A 23,073-nucleotide genomic window follows, 5' to 3' on the forward strand; every position below is an offset into this window, starting at 1 on the left:
GACTACGGGCAACAAAGCAATTCGTGGCAACGTGGCTGAAAGTTCCTTTGATTTCAAAGCTGCTAAACCCTCCCTGGCACTTAAAGTCACTTTTCATAAGGCAAACCCAGTGAGCTTGCTGGGTTCCCAGGGTCTCAGCCCCAGGAAGCCTTTAACAGGAGTCAAAAGAGACATTAAGCACTGGGGAGGAACTGGGGAGACAGGAAACAGAAATTAGGGTTTAACATGGGGCCATGGGAAGCTCGGCAAAGAAAAGGCAATTTCTCCCCGTGTTATTTCCCTTTTATGCATCTCCCTCCTGGTCAGCCCTTCAGCAGAGCTGTTCCTGTGGCAGTGGCCCACGTTGCCCAGTGAATGGAGTGCACTCTGCAGATGGGAGCTGGGGTGTTTGGAAGCGGGTGTTTGGAAAGTGGTAGCCAGATTATTTTATTTTAAGGCTCTATTGCAGCAAAAGGCAGGAAAACAGACAGGGGGAGAGTAAGTGAGTGGTTCACTGGCACCGATTGTCTACCACAGCAGGTTCAGCACTTGGATTTGAGTGACTTCTCTCTCCAGATGGTTGGTGGGAGCTGACTCCCCAGATCTGTGCTTAGCGTGCTCCAGAATGAAAACGTATGGCAGCACTTGTGAGCTCTGAGGAGCTTTTTTCCTCAGCCCAAGTTTAGCTCCCTGTGTTATGGATCCCTTTGTGCCTGATGCACAAAGACCAGGGCTCTGTCACCCCCCAGCCAGGACTGGGAGCTGGGAGAGCCCTGGTTCCAGACAGGCTCTCGTGCTTGTACAGCTGTATAATCCCACAGTAATGGAGAGGAGTCTTCCTGCCACAGAGAAATCGGTAGAATGGCCCTGATTTTCCATACCATGTTGCCAATTTGCATGCTTTTGTCTGACCTAAATATTCAGTATAACGGGTGGTTCATACACAGTCACTGATTCTGTGAGAACTGAGAACTTCAAGGAATCGAAGGCATTCGACTCTGTCCTCTCACAGAACAGCAGCTAGTTCATGGACTAACAGAGGCACCATCTTCAGAAATGCAGGATAGACATTTCCAGCTATTCCAGAGTGCACACCAGAGTCTGGTTTTTCCAGCAGTGCAGGATACTTGGGTTACTTGCCCAGCAGTACCTGCTGATTTCGCTTGAATAAGGGTCAGAACTGTATTCTTCTGAGTTCTGGTGCCCAAAACAAACTACTTCCCTTAATATTGTAAAATAGAGCAAAAAAAGTCAAATAGGTTTTGCTCTTGTAAACTACAAGCTGTAAATCACTATAATTCAGGTTTGGATAAAATCATCATGTACCAATCTTTTTCTGTAGCAGCTCTCAGGGACATTTTGCCTGGTGTGTTGTCAGAAGCACCCAGGTCACTAAGCCCTGCTCCTGTTCAACATAGAACTATTTCCACATTCTATATTTTCTGGATACGAAAAAGCACAAATCTGCCCTCTTTCATGTGTCCCCAGAGCCTTTGAAGCAGTCCAGTGGCCTGGTTTGTTGGTTGTTTGGGGTTTTTTTCTCAATGGTGTCAGGATTTTCCATCTCAGTCAGTACACGAGCCTGCACTCCCCTTTGTGTGACACACTGCATCCCCTTGTGTGACACACTGCACTCCCCTTGTGTGACACACTGCATCCCCTTGTGTCACACACTGCACTCCCCTTTGTGTGACACACTGCATCCCCTCTGTGTGACACACTGCACTCCCTCTGTGTGACACACTGCACTCCCCTTTGTGTCACACACTGCACTCCCTTTGGTAACCCCAACTGCTCATTTTCCACCCGAGCCGTGGCGGGAACTGGGAAATGCAATCAATGGGAAGAATATACAGGAAATAGAAGCCATAAACAAAACTGCCTGGTGGAGTCTCCCTGAGGTCTGGAGAACAGTTGTTGAAACAAACCACTGGTGACCCCGAAAGATCTGAAGCTGAACTTGATCCTTTCAAGATGGAAATGTGGGACGAAGACGGCAGAGACGAGCTGGTAACAGTCTCATCTTTTCTTTTGTGGGCTCTGTTCCACATGGAGCCTTAAAATAACAGCAGCACGTTGGACCCACAAAAGGGCAAGGCTGGGAATCAGGAAACCTTCTACTGGGACACTCACGTTGGGCTTTGTCTCCCCAAACCTGGGGAGCTCTCTGTTAAAGACCCCAACAGCCAGAGCTGGAGGAGTGCTACCAGAATAATCCAGGACTTCTAAACTTTACAGTCTATTTCTGGGGCATAGAAAAAGGAGAAAATACCTGATGCTGGTGTCTGAGGTGGGCTACACAAGATGCCTCTGCCCAGCCATAAAAATTTACAATCCTGTGTAAGTGTCCAGATATTCAGCAAGCAGCAGCTTCAGCCTCCATCCACGAGCACGAGGGGAACAGGGAGTTGTGTTGTTCTCAAGGCAGGGTGTAATGAGAGGATGTTACACATTGTTCTCAGCGAGAGAAACTTGGGTTTGAGCTTTGGCAAATCTGGCTGCTTCTCCCAGCTGTTGAGAGGAAAACCCAGGGGTTTGGATTCTGCTTCATGGCATAGGTGCTCAGCCAGCTTGAAAAGGTTGGCATCATCACTGAATGCCAAAGTTCACTACCCCTTGTTAAATTCAGCTTTTTCCTGTGTGGTCAAACACTGGAGCAGGTTGCTCAGGCAGGTCGTGGAATCTCCAGCCTTGGATATATTCAAAATCCAACTGGACATGGCCCTCAGCAAAGTCCTGCAGCTGAACCTGCTGGACCAGAGGAACCCAACCTCAGTGATTCCATGATAAACCACACCTTGATTGCATCCTTAGGAGGAACACAAATGGGACTCAAAACTTCTCCCATTCTAATAATTTGAGAGTCTTAACATTGATTTAAATGGGAGTGAGATCAGGTTCCAAGATGTCAGGATGGCAGGAAGCTCTTCATCTCATAAAGCTCCTGGGCATCTTTCACTGGAATTAACTCTGGGCTTTTTTCCCTTCAGATATTCTCCAGCCTTTGCAAAGGAAACTGCAGTAACAAATCAGATTCTGCAACATTTTAAGTCCTGAAGCAAAATTCAGCAGTTTTAGAGGGACAGCATAAAAGGGAATGGGGCGGGGGAAGTGGGGTGGGAAGTATTTATAATCCCTTTAATATTTTAAAATTTAATTATATCCAAATTGGGTTAGCGAGACTGACAAGAATACTGCATCTAAAGCATGGAGCCCAGAGGCAGCATTGGAAAATGAGAGGAGAAATTAATAATAAAAAACCCCTATTGCTTCAAGGCAGCAGACTGGAACACTGACATTCCATTACTCCGTCTGTCTGCTGAATTCATTTAGCATCTGTGGCCTAAATAGGCTACTTTTAAAGAGCCATGCTCCAGTTTTCCTGTTGGCAGGGGGCGGGGGCTGTCAGAGGGTTTTTCTTCCCCGAGATGTGTCTGGGGAAGGCACCTCAGGCTGCAGCTGATGGGGGAGAGTCACCCTGACCTCTCAGCAGTCACAGTTAAATCATTTCAAGGGGTGGTTCTGATGCCTTCCAGCCCGGGGGCTGCAGCACTGGGGGCACTGCAGGCACGTTCCTGAGGCAGGGGAGCAGAGTGCTGTGTGTGGGACTGGAGGTTCAGCTCTGGGAAGGCACCACCTCAGCCCTCCCTGAGGTGCAGCCCCGTCCAGCAGCTCTGTATCAAAGCACGGGGTTAAAAGGCATCCCAAGAACTCACAGTGCACATTGTCCAAATTTTCTCCTCTCCCTTCCCTGGAAGCCCCAGCGGTGCCCAGAGCAGCCCCTGCCCCTCCTGTCCTCCAGCCCAGAGCCCACAGCTCTGCCTCAGGATGCTCCTTTCCCTGCCAGCTCCATCCACCCTCGAGGCTTCGGGAAGAGCTGGGACCAACCCCGGGGCAGGAGCTGCAGGGAGCTCACCCTGGAGGCCAGGGAGGTGCCTTGGCAGCAGGATGGGAGGGGAAGAAGGGAATGATTCTCCACCTCATTCCTTAGAAACCTACAAGTGTTTGACTTCTGGGTCTCTTCTGAAACATCTGGATACCAGGAGGATAAAAGGTACCAGTGGAACCTCCCAGGAAGATCAATTGTTTAAAGCTTTCTGTGTGTATTTCCAGTCCTCCTGGCTTCCTTCCCAAGATTATAGAAACAGGTCTGTGACTTTCCTTGGAGTAGAATATAATATGTTCTGTGTAGTTCTATTTTTTCGGTTTCCATTTTGTGCAAATAAACTTTTATTCCCTCTCCCCTGATTTATCATCTCCGAGGTCTTTGTGTAAATTATGCAGAAAGGAAAACCATGGATTTTATGGGAAGTCGTATAGAAGCTGTTAAAATTGGCCTTTTCTCCTCCCCCTCATTGTTCTTTGCTCTCAGTGTGGGTTTTATCAAAAGTTTTTATGGAGTTTAATGGAGATTCCCCAGCAGACAGGGGCACGATAAAGATTTTACGGACGCAGTTTGCCATGAAACACGGCCGTGCTCTTGGATTTCACGCATGAAGGGTCTTATCCAGCAGAGTCTGAGCTACCTGAAAGTCCAGGTGTTGGCTGTCCCAGCTGAGGGAGTCCCAGGGAGTCCCCAGGGCTGGTGGAGAGCGGCTGGAAGGGCCTGGAAGGGCAGGGCAAGGCTGAGACCCTCGGGGTGCTCAGGCCGTGTGCTGGGAGCCAGAGCTCAGGAACTGCCCAGAGCCGTTGCCAAGGGGACACTGCTGATTTCTAAGAAAATCTAATAATAATATTTTGGTTCTGAAGAGAATCTTGCCTGTTGTCATCCATCCAACACTGACACAGGCATCCTCCAGCAAAACAAGTCCTGCCCTAAAAGTGTAATCATAGTTTTAATCCTTCCACTGGCATTTTTTTTCCATCACTGAATACCATCACTGTCTCCTCCTTTGGTCACCTTCTCCTTGATTCCACAGACACTGAAGTCAGAGCTAAGTTGGTTTAAGAATGTGTAAATACTGCATTAATGTTTCTTGATATCATCCCCTTAACAGTCTCCACCTTGGCTGCTCCTAAAACAGCTCCTCTGTAAACTTCCTTGCTTTGTCCTGAACTACTTATTTCTGCTTCCAGGAGGGCTGTCTTCTCTTTCTGCATTTCAACAGAACTGGAAACAAATACCTGGCTTGCATCTCCCCCAGCACGTGTGCTGCAGGGGAGTCCAACCACTGGAGAGCTGCTCCTAAGGAGCTGTGTTATTCCTTCTTCCTCCCATTAGGCAGCAGTCCAGCCAAATTTACCTTTGCTTTGACTTAAACATATTCCTTTTCTCTTCTCTTCACGCAGCACCAGCCTGGCCTCAGGCAGCTCTCCTGGGAGCCTGGGTTCAGATGCACCTGTGCTACACAGGCACACAGACCCTGCTGCTGCTGCTCCTGGGCTGAAACCAGCACTGAACACAGCAATATTTCACTGGGGCTCTTACGGGATCTGTCTCCCTCACAAAGGAAATGTCCTGTAGTGTTGAAAGAGGACTTAATTTCAGTTACCATTATTTCATAGAATGAGAACTGTACAGTTGTAAATCACCAGAGAGTTTTCTGTGGTGTTCATTGAATTCTTTCTGCTTTAGGCTCACAACTATTTCTTCCAACTCGCAGCCTTTTCTACTGAACTTCTTTCTTTAACCTCTCACTTCTGCCTCTCCTTTTTTCTCGATGTAGATCAATAACTCCCAAATAGACCCATGCCCAAAATTATGCCAGATTACTTTCTCTCATCTTATTGCCTTTGCTTGTGTATCTTCATGGCAGTGTCTGCCTCGTCTGTGTTGGTAACAAACAACTCTGTAATCACACCAGAACTGGCAGGAGAAGACCTGTTTTTGATGAGCACATACAGGTTCCTGTTAGAGATGTGTGTATTTATGGCAATAATAAATCACTGGCTGGTGTGATTTCACTGACTTGTGTTTAACTTACACTTGACAGGTTCCATCTCTTTAAGAACTTTCCTTCAGGGAGTAGCTCAGTTCGTTTTGCTGAAAAGAAGCAACGCCCTCCCCCAGGTTGTTTCTTGACTGAAGTAATTGCTGTGACTCCTCAGGTCCCAGACAACCAACAGATAATTAGTTCCAATTAAGTTCTCTCACAGGTGCTTGCGAAACTGCCATTAGGAAGCAGCAGGTTCTCCTGGAAGGTGAACTGAGTAGTGGGGAAGGGAGCCCCACAGATCAGAGGGAGAGGAGGAGCAGCACAGGACCAGTCCTGGTGTGGTGCTGCCTTTGGCTTTAGCAGGGGTATGTACAAGGTTTTTTTTAACTTTCAGAGGTGGGTTTGCTCACTGTGGATCTTTGCTGAGCTTCTCTTGCTCTTTTAAAAGTTAAAAAAAAAAAAGGGATAAGCAGGAAGGGACCTTAAAGTAGGCATTGTGTGAGCTGTGCTGAGGAAAGCCCAGTGGACACGCAGCACTTGAGCCGTGCTGGGAGGGCAGGGGCAGCCCTGGGAGGTCCCTGACCTCGCCTGGGTCACCTCCAGTGAGTCTGAAGGGTTTTCCTTGCAGTGTGTGTGTTGGGGAAGTGGAGCTCGAGGTGCCCAAGGGCTCCTGAGTAACCCCCAGCGTCTGACCTGGCTCGGGTTGGATTCTCACTGCTGTAACTTTGGGTTTGTCCACAGAGCAGAGGGATCGTGTCTTCAACTGGCTGTAGCCTGTTGCTTTTTGTGGGAGGCAGGAGGGAGTTACAGATCTTATGTTAAAAGAGAAAAAGCATCTATGAACCCAACATGTGACCAAAAGCACAAAAAAAGCTGTGGATTTTAACCCCTCTCCCTGTTGTTGTTCTCTCTGCTGTCCACCCTCAGTGGTGCTGTGTGTTATGCCAACTTTTGGATGGGGTTCTGGCCCTGTTTTTCTAACCCAAAGGCACAGTTGCAGACTTGCAGGGTGAGGTGGATGTTGATCTGTGCCTGCATCTGGGAACTGGAGGGCATCTTGCTCTGAATGTCAGTTTGTGGCAGTGCTTTGAGCCAAAATAGTGCTTTTTGTTGTAGGCTGCAGAGAGTGAGTGTGTGTAAAACACCAGAGATGTTCATCTCGTGCCAGAACAGTGCCAGCATTGCTTCACCTGCTCGGGGAGCTCTGCAGTTCAGACCTTCCCCGGGTGGTGCTCCCTCGCACAGCTGGGGAGAGGAGCCCCTTGATGGGCACTAATTCCAGGGGATCTGCTTCACCTGGGGGTGGATCTGCTTCACCTGGGGGTGACATGACAAACTCTGCTCAGGCAGGGACAGGCTTATTTTGAATGGTGTGCAATACTTTGTTCCATCTTATATTTTCTACATCTTGCAAAAAAAAGGAAGAAATTATGTTTAAATAAGTGGAAGTGTATTTACTAGTTTCCATCTTTTCACTACAAATCTAGAAAGTTGATTACTGGGAGTTGAAGTGTGTGGGCTTCAGTGGCAAAGGGGGGGGGGGGAACTGTATCACAGTCTATTATTAGCCCCAAAGAAAACCACTAGTTTTCCTTTTTTCCTATTATTTTTAGCCCAGGAATATCTTTCTAGTGACACAACTCAGCCACTTCTCATCCCGACCGTGTGTAGATCTGGGGGCCCTGAACCTCCCCCTCCCCTCAGGCTGCAGAATTCTGGGCTTTATTCACAAAATGCCACTGGCCGGGATACAAAGTGCCACACTTTGTGTGGGAGGCAGAAGACAGGAAAAATGTTGTGGCAGGTGGCTTAAAATAAATCAGAATCAAACCAGCCCTGTTTGGGAGCGCTCAGAGCCGGGGGGTGTTTGAGGCAGCCCCTGGAGAGCCCCTGGGAGAGGGGCAGTGGCAATTATCAGATGGGTTTGCAGTTTTTGCATGGATGTTATTCCAACTGACACTGTGTGCACTTGCATCCAAGGAGATACATAAACTAACCTCCAAACACCACCCCAAGCCCTGATTACAAACCCAGACCCAGGGTACGTACCACGGACCTGGACACTGAATATAATGCACCTGAGACCAGGACTTGGCTTTCAAGTAGTTTTACTTAAGTTTTTTTTTTTTTGCTGCCTGGATTATAATTTTAGTGATGTGAAGGAGAGGCTGTGCAGATGTGAACCAGATGCCAATATCCAACTGTAGTCCCACATGTTTCCATGTAATAACTAAGTGTTACTATGGTGATAACAGATTCACTGGAGGTTTGATTTAATAAAGCAGGATCGCATGTTAGTGTCTGTGCAGTTGCCATAGTTTTAGCCAAACAATCGTGCTGCTTCTGACTGAATTGATGGTGTTGCCACTGAGCTGAGTTTCCCTTGTAAATCTGTTTTTCAGGAATAAATTTGCTACGTAAGCAGGTTATAGTATATTGCTTTAATTGACCCCTCTTCTCTCCAATGGCAAAAAAAGGATAGTTTTGAATATGAGCACAAAAGACATTTTGCTTAGAGGTGGGATTTTTCTTTGTCTCTTTTTCTTTTTTATTTTTTAATGCTGCATTTGACTTTAGATTTAAAGATTTTTGAGCCAACTGCCCAAGGCTTGCCAAGGAAGTCAGAATAAGCAAAGAATCTAAATTGGCTTTCACATGAGAACACCTGTGTTTGCAAGTGGCAGCAGAGGATGTTCAGTTTTACTGCCACCCATCCCAGAAACCGAGAGGGACTCGTGTGTTCTTATTTTGAGCTCATAAACTGCAGTGGGATGGCACTGAGGGCCAAACCCTGCTGCAGGTTCTGCAGTTCCCAGCTCAGCAGGTCTGTGTTGTTGGTCTGAACACACACCAGAACCACAAATCCTTTTGTTCTGCCTTCCCTGGCTGTGCCTCAGTCGGATCCTCCCCGGATCTGGGGCAGCTCCGGCCCCGGGAAAAGGGAAGGCACTGGAGCTTCCACTCCCAGCAGAGCTGGGGCCAAGTGACTCAGTTTCTTCCCTGACCTCAGGCCAAGGACTTTTGCTTCTCTGACTGGTGGAAAGCTCTGTAGCTGTTCCTGGTGCAGGATCTCCTTAACCCTCTGGAGCTCCACTGCCTTGCTCTCTGCAACCCCCTGACAGGAGGGGGGAGCCGGGGGGGTTCGGGCTCTGCTCCCAGGGAACAAGGGACAGGAGGAGAGGGAACGGCCTCCAGCTGTGCCAGGTTGGACATCAGGAGGAATTTCTCCCTGGAAAGGGTGGTCAGGCCTTGGCAGGGGCTGCCCAGGGAGGTTTGGAGTCCCCAGCCCTGGAGGTGCCCAGGGAAGGCCTGGCAGTGGCACTCAGAGCTCTGGGCTGGGGACAAGGTGGGCATCGGGCACAGGGGGGATCCAGGGCTGGGAGGGCTTTCCCAACCTCAGTGATCCTGGGATTCCATCCATGTGGCTGCACGACCTGGAGGGCAGCGTGTGGGTCAGAGCTGGGAACTCATCTGCTTCCTGTGAGATCAAGAGGAGCTTCTGGCTTCTCTTATGTCTTAATAATAGAAGTAATAATAACAATAATTAATAACTCTAATGATAGTGATAACCTTCCAGCTGAACATGTGCAATTTGTGTTGCCTCAGCACTATTCCCAGGCAGAGCCTCATTGATATTCAGTGCATCGTCGTGTCTGTCACTGCTCTGTGCACTTTGGGTCTGGAATCCTTGGGGAGCCTCGCAGCTGTCAAATTGACTTCCATCATTTCTCTCGGAGCTGAGAGACAAATTATCCAGCCAGCCAGCAGCCTAGACTCTGCAATCGAACTCGCAATCTCTAAGTGATAAAATGCTGCCTCCCGGGTCAGACAAACAGTCCGGCTGTGAGGAGGAGGGGGCTGCCTGCGACTCTTGATGCTGTTTGCTGGTGTCCCTTCTTTTTTTTTTTTTTTTTTCCCAGAAGCTGCTATTAGGCTGCCTTTTTTTAATTTTTTTTTTTATTTTTTTTAAGTAGTATTCATGCTCTAATGATCTGGCAGGCGCCCGGGTGAGTCACTGGCATATGTCGGCCCGGAGTCCCACCGGGACAGACGCCGCTCCCGGGCGCTGCCGACACGGCCCGAGCGTGTGCCCGCTCCGGGGGCTGCGGGAAGGAAAACGCTCTGGAAAGGCTTTCCCGGCTTTTCACCCGCTGTACCCGCCAAGGGCTTTTGGGGAAGTTTGCTGTGGTTCTGCAGCAGAGCTTTGGTGCTCCCCCCGCCGCTGCGCTCGGGGCTGGGAGCGGGGACTCGAGGGGACCGCGGTTCCGTCCCGGACACCCTGACCCGGCTCGGGGGCTGAGGGGTCCGGGGGGTTTGACGGGGCAAAATCCGCGGATTTGGAAAAACCACCGGGGGATCACACAGAGTCCCGGAGCTCCTGGCTGGAGGCATGGAGAGCTCTGACATGGAGAGCTCCGGGCTGGAGGGATGGAGAGCTCTGACATGGAGAGCTCCGGGCTGGAGGGATGGAGAGCTCTGACATGGAGAGCTCTGGGATGGAGAGCTCCGGGAGGGAGCTCCCCCTCGGCACAGCCCGGCCCGCTCCTCCCGAACAGCCCTAGTTTGGAGACACCCAGAGCCATTCCCTGCCATTCCCCTTGTCCTGGCACTCCAGGCCCTTGCCAACAGCCCCTCTCCATCTTTCTTCCAGGACCCTGCAGGTCACAAGTAGGTCGCCCCGAAGCCCCCGGGGTTGGTGGTAAAATACTCTGCACTGAAATGTGGCATAAATATTCTGAAAGTTCAATAACGACCTCCAGCACTTCTTTTTTCCTCGGAACGTTCCAAAGTAACCGATTAGCATTGGTATCAGGCTTTTTTATAACATTTGCTTTCAGGTTTTTCACTTTCCTCTTTCCACCACCTCAGCTCTTAATTATGGCTGTCAGACAGAGCACAAGCCAGACGTGGCATTTAGCAACCTAATTCTACCATCCTTCTCCTTTTCCATTTCCTTTCCTGCAGCATTCACAAATGCCTCTACCAGTGGGTACCTCTGACATTTCCAAATTGCAATTTGACGGTGTCAGGAAGGTTCATGAATTATTAAAATGTCTCAGCATCACAGAGGCTGGAAAATTACATGTAGTTTGACAAAACAAGCGCACGCAGAAGAAGAAAACCCCACCCAGGCATTCCCAAATCAAGAGAGCACCTTTAAAACTTTCCTTTGAATTTGCTCAAAAGGCTGGGATAGTAGGAGAGCTGCGTGAGTCATTCTCTCTGTGTCTCTCTCTAGAACAGGAAAGCTCGCAGAGGGTGGAGGCATGTCAGCACAGTGTGGTACACTCTAAAATATCAGTGAAATGACTAGGCTGGAGAAGTGGGAGGACTGATATTAGTCACAGCTATTGCACAGCTCAGAAGATGAAGGCAGGAGGAATTACCGGACGGGCATCTGCCACTCAGCCCAGCCTTTCAGAACTCGTCCCTGGGCTTCAGATCCCCTCGTTCTTCCTCTAGAATGCCCCTTCTTCCCTTTCAGGGTGAGTGAGAGGCAGTGCCTTGGCCTCACAGAGCAGCTGAGGTGTCAAAGGTGGTTGAGTTCACCCCTCAGGCAGCACCAGCAGCTTCCATCCAGGATGGTTTTGCTCCAGCCCTTTGTTCCATGTCCCGCTGGACAAGCCCCGGAGCTGTTGCCATCTCCCAGCTCCAGGAGCACTGGTAGGGGGCATGAGGATCTGTGCAGAGGTGCCAAGCTCACAGAGGGCCCTCAGGTGGAGTTTGCTGCCCTGCTGCAGCAGCTCTGTGTGTCTGCACGGGGCAGTAACACACTCCCTGTCCCAGCACTGCCCAGGGCCTGCCCTGCACCCACCCCCTGCCCTGGCTCTGCTGAGCACCACACACAGCCCAGCAGCTTGGCTGGGAGCACCACATCAGCCTCTGGGATTCCAGAGTTAAGGATGAGGCTCAGCACATCCCATTTCCCCCCAGCTGCCTGGTTTTGATGGTTTTTGAGTCCAGGCCCCGTGCCTGGTGCCCGGTGTTGGTTGTGCTGAGCTGGGCTGGAGGTTGGTCATAAAGCCAAGCCATGGAGTGCCCCAGGCAGCAGGACAGAGGGGTGGGCCCTGTTTTGCCCAGGTTTTGGTGTAGTCTGTCCTCTCCAGCCTCATCCAGAGATGGGAGAGGTCTGTACTTGGATGAACTCCTCAATCAGTACCAACCCCAGGCTGCTGTCAGACCCTCTGCTCGAGCTCTGCAGGCACAGCCCTTTCATGCAGATGAATTTTTAACAGAAGGTGTTTCATTAAACAGCCCAGACTTGTCTCTGTTCTGTACTGTTTTATCTCCCTGCAGTACATCTGATAATCTTACATCTCACATTTAACCAAGCCAGAGGTAAAACCTGCAACAGACCTTCCCAGTTGTCTGTGGCTGTCTGGAGAAGTGATTCCCTCAGCCCTGTGAACCACCAGGGGTTTATTCTTACCCACATTTCAGCCTGTGTGCCACGTGCAAACACTTCCTTAGCCCCACTGCTCAGGAAGCATTTCAGTGCCAGCTATCACACCTTTTCCTTTAAAAGAAAATAAAAAAGTCACGATCATTTTCTCTAATTTTCTGACAAATGCTGAAAATAATGGTTGGAGTTGTACCATTCCTCTGCCCTAATTGGGTAGCTGGGAAGCATCTTAGCAGCTGTCAGGAATTCTCAAGTGAGTAAAATACAGTGCTAAAGCTTATGAAAGTTTTGGTAAGTGAGCTGTGCTAGCTGATGTTATTACATCTTTTCATTTGTTAGGACATCCAGAGTAGTTCACCCTTCCCTCCAGGCTGGCCCCGGCTTTTTTATGGCATTTATTGAAATCTCCCTCCCAAACCGTTATTTTAGGTGGCTGTTCATCAGTTATTCAGTTGTACAAACACACCCTGGTTCAATTTCTGGTTTAAATTGTTCTCATTCAGGAATTACTTCCAGGAGTTTGAGATCAGAAAGTGATCCCAATGATGTTTCTCCTGGTGTGGTTTCTCTCTGGTTCTGTGCTTTGTGAGTCTCTCACCTCAACAAACAATGGGTTAAAATGTATTTTTAGCAGGTTTCTGACCCAAACGGTTGCAGGCAGTTGCAGAGAGGGCTGTGCTGACTACACTGAGGTTTCCCTGCAGTCAGGGACCTGGCACTTCTCTGGAAAGCATTCCCAGCATCTCATTTCATTGTCAGACGTGAAATAGGTCACTCTGGGGCCTTGAGCTCTGCAGTGGATCTGCTCAGGTGCCCTCCCAGCAGCAGCCCTGCCCTGCCGGGCTGGGTTGGAGCAGCAACAATTTCTTCCCAGCACGCCCCTGCCCTGCCCGGGGCTGCTTTGAGGCAGGTCAGCTCTGGGGACTGCCAGGACTCCCTGCACCCCTCCTTTATTTCCCATTCCTGCCTCTGGGATGCAGGGAAGAGCTCCCACCTGGTGCCCCTGGCTGGGCACTGAGCTGAGGGGCTCAGAGCTCCGACCCCCGAGGCTCTGGGTGGGGTGATCTGCCCAGCCCAGCCTGCTTTCCATCCAGCTCTTTGTCACTGACCCTTCTCACCCTGTTCTCTGCCTTTCCCGTGGTTTTCTGGGAGTTGTATCATGTCTTTGAACAGACCATGCAAGTCGTGGGACCACATTTCAGGCTTTTTACCTTGGGGAACCCTGAGGTCCAGCAGAGTCACCTGGGCCTGACTGGGGTGGCTGTCACTGAGTTCTGGGGGTTTTTATTTCCTTCTCAAATTGGGATTTTCTTTTCACATCTTTGAGTTGGATTGGCAGGCTGGTAAAAACAAGTACAGAATGTTACCACTGTTTTGTTTCATTTTTTTTTTCTTAATCATAGCGAGGTTTCCTGTTAGAACAGGTATTCTCAAGTTTCACTGGTGAGTATTGGATGCAAAACTTAAAATGTGTATAACTTTGTCACTGATATGGATGGGATAGTCCCAGGGTACTTGGCAGCTGCTCCTCTCCTTTATTAATGATACTGCACAATTAGCTATTACACAAAGGTTTGTCATTAAATGCATTTCTAAGGAGAGGAGATTTAATTTTCTCCATTTTATTGACTGAGGAAGTTAAGGCCTAGAGAAAGGAAGTGATTATTCAGAGGCCCTAGAGAGGAAATTGAGCCCAGGGTTCTGTATAATAGACCATGTAGACAATATAACATGCCCTGAAATACCCATTGCAGCTCAGCTATGCCTGTCCTGCTCTGCATTCCAGAGAGATAAAATATCTCTTGCTGCTCTCTTTCTTTCTCTTTTTTCCCTGCTGATGGCCCTGAGCAAAGCACAAACCCCAAAACAACTTTTCTCAGAGCCCCAAAATAAGTTCAGGCTCCTCTGTGGGGCCATTTCCGAGCGTGGAGGCTGAGCCAGACCTGGCAGGGCTCTGGCTGGGCACACCTTGGCTCTTTCTGGGCTCTCTTTGGCTCTTGCTGGGCACTTTTTGGCTCTTTCTGTTTATCTCTCGTGAGGAAACTTGGAAGAAATCAGGCTGCACAAATGTTTGGGTTTCTTTTTTCCCCAGGAGCTGCTATAAGTTGCATTATTGCATCTTATTTTATTCCTCTTCTCTCTCTCTCTCTCTCTCTCTCTCTGGAACTGCAGAAGTGACAGTGTTTTAAATGGGAAGCTTTGCAGGAGCCCTCAGTCCCCGAGCACACAGGATGGATCCCCTGGTTTGGTCTTGCTCGGGCTCCCATAAATCAGCAGAGCTAAAATATTTGTGGCTGTCTGTAGGAGATTTCTGCAGGTGGGAGCTCGGAGTCAGTCTGTCATTGGTGTGGGGCAGTGGGAGCTGGAAGGGGCTGGGGATGCTGCCTTGCAGGAAGGGAGGATCTCTGATGATGCCGTGGGTATTCAGGGGCTGACAGGGACAATGGCAGGACCTGCTGAGTGTCCCCGTGTGCTCAGCCCTGGCTGGACACAGCTCTGCTGCCCTGCATCCTCTGCTGGCCACTCAGGCAGGGATGCAGTGTGGAAGATCCTTCCCTGGATCTGTTTCAGGCTTGTTTTTCTTTTTGGCTTTTTCATTCCCTTGGGTCCGGGGTGTTCTGTGCCTGGGCTCTGCCTGACTCATAAAAAAAATCTTTAAAAAAGAAAAAAGTTCTGCAACACATGATACTCAAGAGCTCTCTGATCCTTCTTTCTCCTTCTCTCCAACAGTGGGTTCTGATTTTCCAAGGAGCTGTTTGGCACCCCCTGACTCCCTGTTTGCCCCCAGTTTTGGTTCAGACTGAGCTGTAAATGGTACAGGGAGCAGCAGCCTGGGAGTGCTGAGGAATTCCAGCAGAGCCCACAAATCCCACAGGACAGGAGGGGGCAACTCCACCCCCAGAACCCTCCAAATCAACACCCTGACCAGTGGTGCCAGCACCTGACTGGGTAACAAATGCCCCTCAGGTCGTTAAGCCAAAATGGAAATATCCAGGGCTCATAGAGGAGAGAGGCTTTGCCAATACATTTTAGAGGGGAAAAAAAGTCAAGAAAGGAAGTATTAATAGCTTTGAAGTAGCATTGCTGTTCTGTGCCTGTCGTGTATCCTATTAAACTTCAATGGAAATAATTTCCAGGGATGTGTGATACTGAGGGACAGAGATGTGAGTCTTAAATCAGATTTTTTTTTCCTGTTTTCCGCCTTTGCCAAGTCCCTCTAAATCTTTGCAGTTGTAGAGAACAGCCTAAAAGCTGCTAACAGTTCCAGCTACAGAGCATAACACTGAATAAGGAGAGTCGAAAAGTTTCTGTCAAAACTGTGTTTAATGGAAAATAGAGTTTTGATAAAATAGCATTTTCACCGAAAATAGCTGCTTTCCACGGAGAATGTTGGTTTTGCACTGCAATATTTTGACAGAAATTTTAAAATCTTGGGTTGCAATGTGTACAGCTGTTCGAGTCCGTCTAGTGCCACTCATATTTCTTCACCTCCTCAAATCTGAGGTATTTTGCCAACTCCCTGGTTTTTAACATTGTGGTACTCGGGAGTTTTTGTCAAGCCCACCTCTACATTCATGTCACAGGACTCCTGGGCTTGTGTTTAAAGAGCTGAGTTTTCTGTGGCTTTTGAAGTTGGAGGAGGAAAAAACCTCTTGGAAACGTGATCCAAGAACATCAGGAATTAGAAATCAAAGGAAGCAGATGAAAGTTCTGTTTTCTTGTTTCAAATGGCTCTCAAGATTTTTCAGCCATTTAAAAGTATTTCTATATGAAAAGTGTTATCCAATCTGATTAATTATTCTGAATACATCCCTCTGACAGTGCTTTTTTTGCCTGAGTTGGAAATGAGTGTTTTGTGAACCAGATTATTTCAGGAATGTTAAAAAACACACAGGAAAAACCCAAACCCACCACAATTTTCTGCTATGAAGTGAGTGACAGGGATGTTTCCTTCACCAGGCTGAGGTCAAACTGCCTGGAAGTGGGCAGGGAACTGTGTGACCTTGACGTGTCTGAGTGAGCTGGGGAGCCCAGCAATGGCTGGAGCCCAATCCCTTGGAGCAGCTCTGGATGAAGGGCAGGGTGGGAACATCCCTGTGGGAGGGATGGCAGGAATCTCGTGGTCCCAGCTCCTTCCCACTGCTCCTCTCCAGGCTGGATAAACCCACCCAGCATGACAGCAGACACAGTGCCAGGCAGGTTTGTCCACGAGAATTCCGTGTCCTGTGCCCAGGGATGAGGAGAACAAGTGGAATGCACAGTGATTCCTCCCCAGTGCAGGCTCCCATCTCCAGGGCTCAGGGTCCTGTGCTTGAGAGTCACCTTTTTATGTAGGATTTGTTGATGGTTTTTCTCCTGTTTGTCAAATTATTTGAACTTCAGTGTCTGTTGCAGTTTCCTTCACTGGGTTTGTTCTGTCTTTTTCCCAATCCTTCTCTCCACTTTCTGCACCTTTTCCAGTTCTGTTTGCCTTTCTGAACATCATGGAGTATTTGTCAGTTTTCAAGGAATTTTTTGTTGCAGCCCAAAGGTGCAGCTGGAGTTGGTGTCTCCCTGTGCTCAAATGACACTGTTTGTTGTGCTGATCAAAGGGGACTCGGAGGGTGAGGGAGGTGAGAAGGGAAACCTCAGGTCTGTGGGCAGGAACCTCTGTTTTGTGTGTGCTTTCACTGGCAGAGACACGTCTCATTTCTCATCTCAGCTGTGGGGGTTCCTGCTGGGAGATCCCTCTCTGATTCCAGGTGAGGATCTGCCCCGGAGGTGTTGGAGTGGGATCTGCAGGTGCTGCTGTCCCTGTTTGTTCCAGGGCAGTGCTGGAGGGAGGGGGTGGAATAAAGAAGTGAAGGTCTCACGAGCTCGTGGCTTTCTGGCCAGTGCTCCCTGGAGCTGCTTCCAGACCGGCCCTGGAATCCCTCCTGGGAAGTGCTGTTAACTCCAACATTCAGTTCTGCCACAATAACCCCCTTTTTTTTGTTTGCCTGGGTTCTCTGTTCAGATGACAGTGTCCAAGTACCAAAACTTCATTCTAGTGAGCATCTGGAAATCTCAGGCTGTGTCCACACTAGTAAAGTCAAGGATGCCTGGGAATGTTCCCGGGAATGTTCCTCAGACGTGGAACATGATACTGCACTGCTGAAGTGCTGGAATGTTGCTTGGCAGAATTTTGGCCAACGCAGGCTGATATTTTTCTCAACTGCTCCCAGGTAGGGACTGGAGTTGGAGACCGTTCCCAAGAAGTGGTTTTATATCCAGTCCCCCGGATTCAGAGACCTGAGAGGTTTCTCACACAGCTCTGTGTCAGCTGCCCTGGATGTTCGGGGCTGTTCCTGTGCTCATTTAATGCCCTGCTATGAGTATCTGCTGCACAAAGTTAAAATCTGGCTGAGCCCTCCCCCCTCTGCCTTTCCTTTCACCTTTCCTTCCCCCAGAAGGAGGGGGCACAGCTGAACGTGTCTCAGGAGGTTGTTTACACGGTGTTTATTTAAATTATGCTCCTGTGAGTGTCGTTGGAGCTGCCTCTGTGTCAGTGATTTCCTTTGATCAGTCAGAAATACTGATTTAAGAAAAGGGGTTCACGGGCATGAACTCTTATGCAGCAGCGTGTGTGAATGTGTAAGGAACTTCTGAACAATATTAATTATTTTGTGATGTGCTGGCTATAAGGGAAGATCAAAGATGTGCTGCTCTGGAGCTGTGTTTGTGTGTTGGGGGAAGTTCCTGTCCCCAAAACACGACAGTTTTGAGGGCTAATCTACAAAGAAGTGTCTTAGGTTCACCTCTTTGTTTGTTTGAGGGTCCAGGAAAAGCAGGGCAGTGGCCAGTGTGAAATAAGTTGTAAAAATGAAATGGGTATGAGCTCAATATGCAGAATGGAGGCATCCTTTTTTTCCCATGGGTTCATCAGAAACCAACAGTTACTGTGGGTTTTCATTTTACAGGGTTTTTTCTAATTATTACCTTGGTATAAGTAGTTGGATTTCTAGGTAATATATATTTATAAATAGCACATAATTATAATAAGATGATCATCCAGATTTTGCATGCACATTCAGAGCAATTTGAAGTTTGTGTGCTTTGTCAAAATGAATTAAAAATGAGAGCTCCCCTTGGGGTTCTGGGGTGTGAACTTGGGGGCTGAGTCTGTGCTGGGTTCTGGTAGAACCTTAACCCTGAAACCCTTCTCAGGGTCTCCAGCCTTCCTGGTGACTCTCCCCTGGGCCGGGGGAATTCCCTGCAGGGGTGCAAGTGCTGAGGAAGGAGCTGTTCTGTGACTGTGAAAGCACGAGAAACCAGAGAGGGGCTTTCAAATGAATTTTCAGGTTCATTCACAGCTTGGCCGAAGAGCAGCTGTGGGAAACAAACCCTCTGAGAACTGAGAGAGGGGCTGGGCCGAGCCCAGCTCTGCTGGGAGGGAGGGAATTGGAGCCTTTGAGTGCTGGGGAAACGAAAGTGCCCTGGGCTGGGTCTCACTCAGCCCCTCCTGCAGGGCTGGGGCTCTGCTGCAGAGGAGTTCGCAAGATACAGGAAGAAGAAAGAGTTGTTTTAGATTTCCTTTAGCCCTGGCGTGTCTTGAGAAGGGAAATATTCTTGTTTGAAGTTTCATTGCTAGTCAGCAGTGGCTTAACTTAGAGAGACGTTTTTGGAGGCAGTGGGTCCCCATGGCAGTCACTGAGCCTGCTGGAGAGGGACAGGAGTGTTCACTGTGTGGAGAGTGAACAAAGGTGCCTTAATTGTTGTCCCACCCCAAACTGAAGGGCTCATTTTTGGTGCTGGGATCCTTCTGGGAACTGGTGTTCCATCACAATGTGAAATATGGATCGTGCTTCCCTCATGGTTCTTCACTTTATAACCTAAATTTGCAGATTCATTTGTTCCAACGACTCATGAAGAATGAATGGGAACAATTTCTTAGAAGAGCATAATATAAATTTGATTGCACTTTGAAATCAGTGCCATTGGGACCCAGATTTCTGAGGACTCATCAGTGTTTTACATCCAGTGGCTCAAACTGGAACGAGACACCTGTCCAACTTCTGAAGGTCTATCATGACTTTATCTTCTAATTGCCCCTCTAATGAGGAGGTGGGGCTTTCCAGGCCTGCCTGTGTCTGTGATAACCTCATCTCCTGTGTCCCTCCCCAGCTTTATCTCTGAGTTCCCTGAATGAGTTTCCATTTGTGCTCAGCCAGATAAGCAGCACCCTTGGAATATCCCCTGGCTGACGCAGGCAGCCCGTGGGGGGAAGTCTCGATCAGATTAGAGCTTATCAGGCTGCACAAACACAGCCCAGACACTTGTGGTAGCTCCAGGGTTACCCTGAGGGCCAGCCTGCCCAGGGCTCACCCCTCTCCACTCAGAGAAGTGTTCCAGCACGTGCTTGGGTGAGAGAACAGTCCCTTCAGCGGGTGTGCAGCAACCCTTGGGCTCTGTCAGCTCAAGGATCAGAGCTGGAGGGTGGCTGATTTATCACCAAGTATGAATCTGCAGGACAGAAGATGGTCAGGGTGGAAATGGGCTCTGCTGCTGCACAGCTCCATGAGGAAAACACCCACCTGCTAAGGAGAGCAAATCCCAAGGAGTCCTGAAGCTTGGGAAACGCTGGCAGGGGAAGAGGGTTTGCTGCAGGGAGGGCTCTTGTGCAGATGCCCCGTGTTGTGAACTCCTCCTAAATCAGATTTAACGCAGGAAGATCACTTGTGTAATGGATAATTGAAATATGGCATAAGGGCACAGGATTGGAATTCATGCTGAGGGGAAAAGAAATCCATGGAAAAACTCCATCAATGGGCAGGTTGTTGCCAGGGCAAAATAGTGTCAGTTTTACAGTAAAGAGATGTTTTGTATTCCATAATGTTCTTGTGTTGTAGAAGCATTTGAGCTGTCTGAAAATACCAGGACATTCAGCAGTTTGAGCTCACCTAGGACTTTCTTACTCATCCTACTAAAAGTGCCAAGGAAATAAAGCTGTTCCTTTGTATCCTTCCAGAGAGGGCAGGAATCACTCCTGGGTGTTCAAGAAAAGCACCAGGATGCCTGAAATTCAGGGGACTTGAAGATTGCAGCACCATACCAGGAGCTTTGGTGTGATCCCTGATATCCCTACCAATGTTTAACATCCCATTGCTTCCATCATTGGAACTGGAGATTGTGAACAGTCAGATCTGAGACATTTGGGTCATGAAATCAGGAGGTTGAGTGAACTTCCCTGTGCTGACTGTGATTCTGTGACCCCAGCCTGCCATAGCTCCTGGCTGGGAACCTTGTCTGTCCCTGCCCTTGGGTGTGTGGTTAATCCTTGGACTGTGGGATCCCTGGGCCAGTCTCCAGTGGGGCAGCCACGATGCCAGGCCTTGGGGTCACACCCAGCCCCATTCAGCCCCAGCTGGTCAATGATTAAAAGCTGCTCTGGTAAATGATTGTGTTGTGCCCCGACCTGTAAAATGTTTATAACGCCCGAGAATAGTTCATTGCCTCCATATAAACTGCTGGAAATGTGGTGTGGGGCTGAGGGCAGGGACAGAGGGACAGGCAGAATGTTGGGCCTCTTATTGAGATCCACTGGATCCTCGTGGGAGGGACGGGAGATCCTGCACAGATCTCTCCCAGATCCTCCCAGATCTCTCCCTCCACGAGCAGAGGCAGGAGGAGTCCCCCTCTGTGCCTGGGTTTGAGTGAGCAGGAGCTGGAAGTGTCAGAGCCCTTTGGTCCCTAATGCATCTGGGATGTATCCTGAGGATACAGATAAGATGGGCTTATGGTGACTGGCAGCTGGAAGGACAGGGGGAATGCTGCCTGTTCCAGTGCTGGAAGGGCTCTGGGGGATGTGCTGTGTTCCCATAACCTACTGGTGTGGGGTGGAGGGGTCAGTCCCTCCTAATGCCCTTCTCTTCCCTTGGCATCCCTGGTGTGGCACAAACCACTTGGGGCTGGGGCTGAACCTCACATCCCTTCCATCCTCCAAGTTCTACCCAAATGTGAATAACCAACAATATACCAAAAGATGAGTGACAGAAATCACAGATATCTTTCCGTATAATTGTGATAAGCAAGTTTTCCTTTGTTTGCTCATCTTTCATTTAATGTTGTTGTTGTCTCAATGAAACTGGCAATGGGCATTCTGCCCAAAGCTGTGTTAGAGGACTGCAAAACCCAAAACAGGGCTCAAGACTTTCTCTTGGGCTCCCAGAGCTGTTCTGAGGCTTAAATGGAAGGTGTGCAGGGAGGAAAGAAAAGCCTCCCTGGATGAGCCTGACGTGTCCTGGGCTGCAACGTGAGCTCAGTGGGGATTTCCAGCAGGAGCACAGCTCCTGCTTCTTGGAGGTGGAACTCAGCCTCTTTCATTATCAGGTCTCTGGGTGGGTTCATTCCTTCCCCATGGAGCTGGTGATTTATCTTGTTTGATGGAGAAATTGCTATGACAAAATGCTAAAAGCTCTTGCTTGGGGCTATTTTTAATCTACTGTAGGTGAAAGATCAGAAGACATTTTTGGAAGATTTATGTGTCATACCCCTGTGCTGGGTGGGATAAATGGGAGTTGACAAAATACAGGGCACAAGATTTAAACCATTGCCCTCTGACATCCCGAGGCATCCCAGCCCTGTGTGATCACAGTTGTGTTCAGCAGGGGAAGGCTTTGCTCTGGGGGCATCTCAGATGCTCAGCAGAGGTGCAGAAATGCAGTCCCTGTTCAGTCTTTAAGCTTTATTGGTGGTGATCAGTAGTTAAACCTGCTCTCAGGCCTCTGTGGGTTTTAGTGCAGAATATTTTCCAGCAGTCTCTGCGTGCTCGTGGTGTTTGTGCACAGTAACACAGCCCTGTTCTGTGGGGAGGGAGAAGCTACTTAATGACAGTTCAGCTTGTGCAGACTCAGCGTTTTTTGCTGATCCTTTAATAGTCCAAACTGCTTCCAGCTCTGGGATCTCTGTCAGCTGTGTCCATTTCTGAAACAGGAGCCCTGACAGAGGCTCTTGACAAAAGCCCTCAGAAATTCCAGGAAACCTTTTTTTCACATCAAGTGTGAGCCAGAGCCCTGTTTCTGCAGCAGTGCAGGAGAGGGGCAGGGGCAGGGTGGGTGCTCTGGGACAGCCAGGGATGCAGGGATGCAGGGGTGAGGCTGAGGGAGTGGAGGGTGACTGGAGAAGGGGTGGCTGAAGGGGAGGACTGGGCTGGCTGCAGGCTGAGACACTGCTCTGGGCAGTGCCCAGGCTGGAACCTGCACATCCTGGGATTTCACTGTTTTAGTGCTGCCTTGGGGCTCCCCAGGCCTGCCCTGCTGCCCCTGCAGGTTCAGGGCTCTGTCAGTGCTCCTGGTGTTCACGTGCAGTTTGTGCTCCCAAAATGACACATCCTTGTGAGGCCACATCACCAATTAACATGTGGATTTGTTCTGCATGTGCAAGTCTTTTCTTGGGCAGGGAAGTGTCACAGAGACTTGGCTGAAGGAAAAAAGGAAGCAGTTTAATCTTAAATTGTAATTGTCATCCTCTGGCTAACGATAAGCGATATTATGGCCTGTGTATCAGCTGTAATTAAGCAGTGAGACACAACAAGGTGTGTGTTACAGGCAGATAACACAGTGCTTAAGAGCCAGTGACCTGCACAGCACGTTATCTCCCAGCTGCACGAGCCCAGGGTGTCACTGTGGCTCCCAAATCCACTGTCCCCTCTCCCCTGCCCACAGACTGCTGTGTATAGTGTAGGAATCCTAGAGGAAAACTGGTGTTGGAGGAGGAAACCCCAGTGACTGAGACCTTCCAGTGGCACAAAACATGGAACAGGGTCAGCTTTGCCCTGCTGGGTCCCATCAGGGCACT

At 49.2% G+C, this 23,073-nt stretch overlaps 1 long non-coding RNA gene across 6 annotated transcripts in view; it reads left to right on the plus strand.

The window, feature by feature from the left end:
- Positions 1 to 23,073, plus strand: part of LOC135401826 (uncharacterized) — a 101,174-nt gene that overhangs the window by 62,731 nt on the left and 15,370 nt on the right. The window lies entirely within an intron of this gene.

The sequence above is a fragment of the Pseudopipra pipra genome, chromosome 22, assembly GCF_036250125.1.
Source record: "Pseudopipra pipra isolate bDixPip1 chromosome 22, bDixPip1.hap1, whole genome shotgun sequence".
Taxonomy (NCBI): Eukaryota; Metazoa; Chordata; class Aves; order Passeriformes; family Pipridae; genus Pseudopipra; species Pseudopipra pipra.